The sequence below is a fragment of the Terrapene carolina genome, unplaced genomic scaffold, assembly GCF_002925995.2.
Source record: "Terrapene carolina triunguis isolate 2854851 unplaced genomic scaffold, T_m_triunguis-2.0 Scaffold93, whole genome shotgun sequence".
Classification (NCBI taxonomy): domain Eukaryota; kingdom Metazoa; phylum Chordata; order Testudines; family Emydidae; genus Terrapene; species Terrapene triunguis.
In genome coordinates this window covers 348893-356805 of record NW_020664444.1, presented here as the reverse complement: position 1 = coordinate 356805, position 7913 = coordinate 348893, and positions in this window count along the sequence as shown.

The window sequence follows — 7913 nt, the reverse complement described above, 5'->3', positions numbered from 1 at the left end:
GCCTGAAGGCAGTTGGTCCCTGTCATGGTGGCAACCCTAGTATCTGCTGGTGGACTCCAGTGGTGAGGGAAGCTGTCAAGGCAGTGAAGGAGGCCTTCTGAGCAATGCTTGTGAACTGGACGCCTGATACAGCTCAGAGGTACCTGCTGGCTAAGAGAGCTGCGGTTGTTGAAGTGAAAGCCCAAGCTTGGGAGAAGTTTGGAGAGACCATGGAGAATGACTATCAGACAGCCTCAAATGTGTTCTGGTAAACCATTTGTTGCCTTAGGAGGGTCAGCGGGATGTTGCCCAGGCTGTACTCAGTAAGGGTGGTGAAACACTGACCTCGACTGAGGAGATTGCCGAGAGGTGGAAGGAACACTTTGAGGAACTCCCCAACCTGATGGACACGCCCCGCTTCCAGGAGGCAGCACCGGAAACCTTCATGAGACCGGATCTGTTTCTGCTGCTGAGGTCAATAGGGTGTTAAATGGAGGGGTGGACAAGATTTGCCTGGAGATGTTGAAAGCACTGGATAATGTTGGGGTGTGGTGGTTAACGCGCATCTTCAATGTTGCATGGAAGGCGGGTGCAGTACCTCTGGACTGGCAAACCAGGGTGGTGGTCCCAATCTTTTAAGAAAGGAGACCGGTGGATGTGTTCCAACTATAGGGGGATCACACTCCTCAGCCTCCCCAGCAAAGCCTATGCCAAGGTGCTGGAGAGGAGGTTACGCCTGTTAGTTGAACCTCAGATTCAGGAGGGACAATGCAGATTCCGTCCTGGCAGTTGAACAATGGACCATTTGCTCTCTCATAGATACTTGAGGGGTTGTGGGAGTTTGCTAATCCAGTCTATTTTTGTTTTGTAGACCTGGAGAAGGCATATGACCACGTTCCCCGAGATGTCTTGTGGGAAGTGCTGTGGGAGTATGAGGTGCCGGTGCCACTTTTGTGTCCTATCCGGTCCCTCTATTCTCAGAGTGAGAGTTGTGTTTGTATTCTTGGTATTAAATCGAGTTTGTTCAAGGTGCGCATTGGACTCCACCAAGGGTGTATCTTGTCCCCACTCCTGTTCATGATTTTCATGGACTGGATATCAAGGCACAGCTGAGCTGTGGAGTGCATCCAGTATGGGGACTCTCTGCTGTTTGCAGATGATGATGTCCTTCTTGCTTCTTCAGACTGTGATTTCCAACATGCACTCTAACGTTTCACTGCAGTGTGTGAAGCGGCTGGGACGAGAATCAGCACTTCCAAATCAGACGTCGTGGTCTTTGCTCGGAAGAAAATGGACTGCTCTCTCCAGGTGATGGGGGACCAGCTGCCCTTAGTGGACAAGTTCAAGTATCTAGGGATCTTGTTCACGAGTGATGGCAAGTGGGAACATGAGATCAACTGACAGATTGGCACAACAGTGATGCGGGTGCTGTACCGATCCATGGTGGTGAAGCAGGACCTGAGTTCTCTGGTGAAGCTCTCTGTTTACAGGTAACTTTACGTCCCATCCTCTCCTATGATCATGAACTTTGAGTAATGACCGAAAGGACGAGATTGTGGGTACAAGTGGCACAAATGAGGTTTCTCTGCAGAGTGGCTGGGCTTACTATTCAAGATAGGGTGAGGAGCTTGGCTATATGGGAGGGCCTCGGAGTAGAGCCGCTACTCCGGATCAAGAGGAGCTGGTTGAGGTGGTTCAGGCACCTGATAAGGATGCCCCCAGGAGGCTTCCATTAGAACTTATACTGGTCATGTCCCACTGGGCGGAGGCTCCGAGGCCGACCCATGACACACTGAAGGGATTATATCTCCGGGCTGGCCTGGGAACACGGTGGGGGGGGGGGGGAATCCCCCAGGAGGAGCTGGAACCTGTTGTAGCAGAAAAGGAGGTCTGGTCCTCCCTACTCGCCATGCTGCTGCCATGACTCACCAGGAAAAGCGACATAAAGGAAAAAGAAGACCACCGGTCAAGCTGGAAAGTAACGTTTTATGCAATATACATTCCACAAATGTCCAATAGTTTTCTTAGATTTTGGTGAGATCTACACACTCAGCCAGGTTTGAAGGAAATTTTTTTGAGTAGCTTTCACGTTTTAAACATTTTAAAATCCTGCAGGTAAGTGGAGGGTCCCTTAAACACAGTGTTCTTATGAAGAAAAAGGTACAAACAGTTTTTAGGCAGGGTGTTTCTTTCAGAAGCACCTTCAGGGCACGGCAAAGTGGTTTTCACATCAGTCTCACTTGAAGAACTACTGTCTGTCCAAAAAGTGTGTTACTGTGTCAGAACTGAAAACCTTTTAGATGCTAGGCAACCCTTCATAATCCCACCGGTTTTCATATCATCTTCTTGATAATCTAGTCCTCTCTTTCTCTCAAACTTTGGATTTGAAGCTACATTAACTGTATTGATTCCTATTCCTATTCAGATGGTAAATAAAAACTGCTGTAATTCCTCTGACTCTGACAATTCTCTCCAGCCATGTTTGGAGAAGGTACAGTATTCTGAACATCTTGGCGTTAGATGGGTTGTCTTAGAAATTTTACTTGATCTGAGCTTTGTATAACCTCTTGGTTTGCCATCTAATTATTGTAGGAATGTAACTTTACGCTCTTTACAGCTAAGAAATACCATACTAATTAACACGAATTACCTGTATGGTATAGTTCATGTGCAGAAAATAGAGAAGCATATTGGCTTCATATGACTATTTGTTCTGCTCTACTGAAACAGGATTTAAACGTGGGAAACAGTCTACATTATTAATGTTTTTTGTAATTTGGAAGCTGGCAGCTGAGCATATGCAGTAAATAGCTGATAAGTATAACTCTCATGTCTAACACAATCCCTTTTTCTCATCAATCACTAGGTTGACTGTCTCATATGCTTCTGTGCTGCCATCAACACATTTGATAATTGAATATTTCATTCAGTTCATACTACAAACCTCTCCTGAGCTTTCACATTGTCTTCTGCTTGCACAGTTGTACTCCTTCAGTGGGCAGTAAGCATTCTGCTCCTTTGGTTAGGACAGAATACTTGGAGTTGGGATTCTTGGTTCTGTTCCCAGCTCTCTTTGCTGTCTTCAACAAAATTACTCTAGATTTAGATCAGAGTAAAAAGAGCAGTGCAGTTCAGCAGAGTTACTTCAGACTACATCAGTATAAGAGAGTAGAATTTGGCACTTTGTGTGCTTGGGAAAATCACTTAGGGAAACTGTGGTGCAGAATTTATCTCCTTAATTGAGGACAGTTTTTTGAAGATTAATGTTTATAAAGCACTTAGAGGTCCACCAACAGGTGCTGTTTGTAATAGCAGAAGGTATAAAATGGAGGACTTGCCTGGATAGAGGTGTCGGGTCATCAGCCTGTGGGGAAAATAACAATGTTGGGTGTCAGTGACAATGCAGTAATTTTCTCTTTAGACTTTAAAAATAGATTGGCAGCCCTCTTTGGGAATGTTTAGTGTTTGTGATTGCCATTGTACTGGGATGAGTGGATGAGAATGTGTCTGAGATGTATGTAATGGATGGCACCTGGTAATAAATGTAAACTAAATTGTTGTTTGCCTCTTAATACTGTTTTGGGAGTCAAACAGGGCTATGTTATTGCTCCAACACTCTTCTCTGTTTACGTTGCCGTGTTCCTGATTCTCATCCGTGACCACCTTCCTGAAGGAATCGGGATTGAGTATCGTATGGATGGTCAAATCCTCAATCTCCGACATCGCCAAACAAAATAGAAGATCACAATAATTGGCATCACTGACCTTCAGTATGCAGATGACTGTGTCATTCTGGCACGTATGGAGGCTGACCTCCAAAGTACCCTAAATCTTTTTGCAGATGCCTATCACAGCCTGGGTCTCTCTCTCAACATTGGGAAAACTAAGATACTATACCAGCCCTCACCTGCACAAACTGCTTTTCGTACTCCACAAATCACCATCAGTGGAGAACTCCTGGAAAATGTGGACCATTTTCCATACCTTTGCAGCCACCTCTCCCAAACAGCCAGCATAGACACAGAAACTGAATACAGGATCCGCTGTGCCAGCACATCCTGTGGAAGACTACTCAAATAAGTCTTCAATGATAGGGATCTGCAAACAGGCACCAAGATCTTGGTTTACGAGGCAGTTGTCATCCCCACCATTCTCTATGAATGTGACACCTGGGTAATCTATAGACAACATCTCAAACGACTGTAGTGGTTCCAACAGAGCTGCCTCAGGAGGATTCTCGGGATCAGCTGGGAAGACCGACACACTAACATCAGCGTTCTCTCTGCAGCCAGCATCAACAGTATAGAAGCACAGGTCATAAAACACAAACTCTGCTGGGCTGGCCACTGTGTATGTATGCCTGACGCTTGCCTCCCAAAGCAGGTACTCTTCTATCCGTTAAGTTAGGGAAGAAGGGTTCTCGGAAGGCAGTGGAAGTGCTTCAAAGTACGCCTTTAAAAGGGAGGCATCAATCCAGCAAACTGGGAGGACAAACGGGCTGCTAACAGGGAGTTTCACAAGGGAGTTTGGAAGGAGAGTGGGAAGGGAGCGGGGGTCCCTTTATACCTATAAACCAAACTACATTCAAAACTTCTTGTTTAAACAATCCTTTCATTAACTAGGAGACAATGCAGGCAGAAGCCCAGCTGCAGAGTGGGGGCTATCCAGTTTATTGTGCTGAGTGCAGCATGTATGATTACCTGCCCTGTGAGCGGGTGGCGTATGTGTGCATTTGGTGCAAGGAGCTCCTGGCCCTCAGAGACCATGTATGGACTTTGGAGGCCAGGGTGGCGGAACTGGAGGAGCTAAGGGAGGCAGAGAGGTATGTTGATGAGGCTTTCCCCCCTTGCCTTACTTTGCAGATGGTGCAATATGACTGCTAACCGTCGTCGTCCCGTGGGTGCTCCTGGCCAACCTCGGTTAGGTTGGTCGGGGGTGCCTGGGCAGACATGGGTGCTCCTGGCCAGCCTCGGTGAGGACGGTCAGGGGTGCCTGGACAAAAAAAGTTTCATCTAATGGAGATTCAGTGTTGCCTGGAATATCATGCCAGCTGGAGGCTTCTGCCTCAGGCTGCTCTCCCAGTCGGCAGCACTGCGCGGTCGCACCTACCCCAGCCTACCCCTTTCTCCCATGGCTCATGAAGCCTGGAAAGTAGTAAGGAGCAGTTCAGCTATATGCTGAGCAAGTGCAGAATGGTGGTAGAATGTGCCTTTGGACGTTTAAAAGCTCGCTGGTGCAGTTTACTGTCTCAGTTAGACCTCAGCGAAACCAATATTCCCATCGTTATTACTGCTTACTGTGTGCTCCACAATATCTGTGAGAGTAAGGGGGAGACGTTTATGGCGGGATGGGAGGTTCAGGCAAATCGCCTGGCCACTGATTACATGCAGCCAGATACCAGGGCAGTTAGAAGAGCACAGCAGGGCGCGCTGTTCATCAGAGAAGCTTTGAAAACCAGTTTTATGATTGGCCAGGCTACGGTGTGAAAGTTCTGTTTGTTTCTCCTTGATGAAAACCCGCCCCCTTGGTTCACTCTATTTCCCTGTAAGTCAACCGCCCTCCCCTCCCCCCTTTGATCTCGGCTTGCAGAGGCAATAAAGTAGTTGTTTCAAATTCATGCATTCTTTATTAATTCGTCATAACTGACGAATACTGATAACTGCCAAGGTAACCCGGGAGGGGTGGGGGAGGAGGGAAGCACAAGGGTGGGGTAGTTGTAGGGGCACCCCCTAGAATGGCATGCAGCTCATAGTAGAAGCGGCATGTCTGGGGCTCTGACCCAGAGCAGCCGTTTGCCTCTCTGGTTCTTTGGTAGGCTTGCCTGAGCTTAAGTTTCACGCGGCACTGCTGCGGGTCCCTGTTATAACCTCTGTCCTTCATGCCCTTGGAGATTTTTTTCAAATATTCCGGCATTTCGTCTTTTGGAATGGAGTTCGGATAGCATGGATTAATCTCCCCATACAGCGATCAGATGCAGTACCTCCTGTTCGGTCCATGCTGGAGTTCTTTTGCGATTCTGGGACTCCATGGTCACCTGTGCTGATCAGCTTGCCACGCTGGCCAAACAAGAAATGAAATTCAAAAGTTCGCAGGGCTTTTCCTGTCTACCTGGCCAGTGCATCTGAGTTGAGAGTGCTGTCCAGAGCGGTCACAATGGAGCACTCTGGAATAGCTCCCGGAGGCCAATACTGTCGAATTGCATCCACACTACCCCAAATTCAACCCAGCAGGGTCGATTTCAGTGCTAATCCCCTCATCGGGGAGGAGTACAGAAATAGATTTTAAGAGCCCTTTAAGTCGACAAAAATGGCTTCATCGTGTGGACGGGTGCAGAGTTAAATCGATCTAACGCTGCTAAATTCGACCTAAACTTGTAGTGTAGACCAGGGCTTAGTCTCCTCCAAGATTACACCTGTCACTTCTGTGGGAAAATCTGCAGGGCACGAATTGGGCTCCTCAGCCAATGAACCCCCTTGGGAGACATCATCCTCACATCGAGGGATAGCCGAAGAAGAGTTCTGGGAGTAATCACTACTCTGTTAGGTTTGAGCACTGTGGCATCCAAGCTGTAGATCATGAGGAGGAGTAGATGTTTAAATGGCAAGTTCTGATCTGATAGAGAAACTTAGAACTTGTCTCAGCTTCTAGAAGAGTAGATAGATGTTTTGACAGAGGAATTTCTGTTAGCAAAACACATCCCTCCTGTAGTTATAAAGTTGCAAAATGGGTTCCAGTTATATTCCTAGACATGTACACCAAAAAACCTGTTAAGATTGAGAGTATGTATCAGTTGCTAAAGGATAAAAAAACATAGTGAAATTATTCCAAAACAAAGCATTACAAATTCACAGAAATTCAGAGTTAAAAGGAACTTACACTTAACAGAAATCTACACGTGTTAACGTGTGTAAATGCAGTTAAGGCAACCAAAAATCCTTAATTCTGTCCTGTAGTGACACCAAGCAATAACTGGATAAAACACTTTATGTTCATAAGCGTGTATCTATCATAGGTAATTATGGTGGCAACTGTCCATCTCAGAAGACAATGGTGTAAGTGCCAAAGCAGTTCACTTACTCTGTGTCAGGCTGCAGCATTGCAAGTGACTAAAATGTTCAATGCTCAAATTACACAGAGTTCTTCTTCAGATCTGGGAAATGTATTTAGCTGTGACGCTCTGAGTACAAGTTGGAACAGATTGTTTAGCATGAATAGCTAACACTTTTCAAGGGACCATTCAAGGTGAAGTGGCCCATTAACACCCCTCCAGTCATAGGGAGGAAAGGGGGGCGGGAGGGGGGAGATAGTTGAGGGTGAGTGTTAATAGGTTAAAGTAGGGTTACCATTCGTCCGGATTTACCCGGACATGTCCTCCTTTTTGTGCTAAAAATAGCGTCCGGGGGGAATTTGTAAATCACTCACAAATGTCCGGGATTCCCCCCTCCCCCGGCAGAGCAGAGCGAGCGGCTGGGAGGGCTGCAGGAAAGTCAGGGGCTGGACTCCGGAGCAGCTGTAGAGGAGCTCCTTCCCCCCTCCCTCCCTGCATTCTGAGCCCGCAGCTCCTCCTCCCCGGCAGCCCCGCGCCCCGCTCCAGCAGCACTGTGTAGGGCCAGGGACCGGGTTGTGTGTTGTGCTGGGGAGCGCAGCCACGTGTCCGGCTCGCACAGAGCCCAACACCCTGTTCTGAGCAGCAGGGTAAGGGGGGCAGGAGAAGGAGCAGGGAGGTTCTGGAGGGGGCAGTCAAGAAACAGGGGGGGTCGGGAGTTCAGGGGGGGCTTCTTGGGGGGAGTGGAGAAAGTTTTGGGCAGTCAGGGTACAGGTAGGGGGTAGGGTCCTGGGGGGCAGTTGGGGGGGGTCTTAGGAAGGGGCAGTTAGGGGATAAGGAACAGGGAGGCTTAGGTAGGGGGTGGGGTTCTGGAGGGCAGTTAGGAGCA